This window comes from Neopelma chrysocephalum, unplaced genomic scaffold, assembly GCF_003984885.1.
Source record: "Neopelma chrysocephalum unplaced genomic scaffold, ASM398488v2 Primary Assembly neopelma1_80956, whole genome shotgun sequence".
Lineage (NCBI taxonomy): Eukaryota > Metazoa > Chordata > Aves > Passeriformes > Pipridae > Neopelma > Neopelma chrysocephalum.
In genome coordinates this window covers 1-621 of record NW_020912311.1, presented here as the reverse complement: position 1 = coordinate 621, position 621 = coordinate 1, and the positions used below count along the sequence as shown (strand labels likewise).

At 39.9% G+C, this 621-nt stretch overlaps 1 pseudogene; it reads left to right on the top strand.

The window, feature by feature from the left end:
- The first annotated feature begins 3 nt into the window (after nucleotides 1-3).
- LOC113979469 lies at nucleotides 4-614 on the top strand (annotated as a pseudogene).
- Nucleotides 615-621: the final 7 nt, after the last annotated feature.

The following is a 621-nucleotide window of genomic DNA, read 5'->3' as shown; positions in this document are numbered from 1 at the left end:
GCTACAATCATAAAATTTCCCCCAACTACCCTCTTTTACCTCACATCACCTTCACTTAACCCCACCCTACTATCTTTAATGGCAGTAGCCTCTGTGGCTTTAGGGGGGCTGAATAGGACTCAACCAAACACAAGTTCGTAAAATCCTAGCCTTCTCATCTATTGCTCACCTAGGATGAATAACTATCATTCTCATTTACAACCCTAACCTCACCTTAATCACCTTCTACCTGTATACTATAACAACCTCTGCTATCTTCTTCACCCTTAATGTAACTAACACTCTAAAACTATCAACGATAATAACTGCATGAACCAAAATTCCTTCACTAACCTCAGTCTTCATGCTTACACTCCTCTCACTTACAGGCCTTCCTCCCCTAACAGGGTTTTTACCCAAATGACTAATTATTATAGAACTCACCAAACAAGAATTAACTATGATAGCAACAATCATCACCCTTCTCTCCCTGCTTGGACTCTTCTTTTACCTCCGCCTCGCTTATTGTGCAACCATCACATTACCCCCAAACTTCACTAACTACATAAAACAATGACAAACCAACAAACTAGTCAACCTACTGACTACAACCTTTACAACTCTATCAATCATACTCTTACC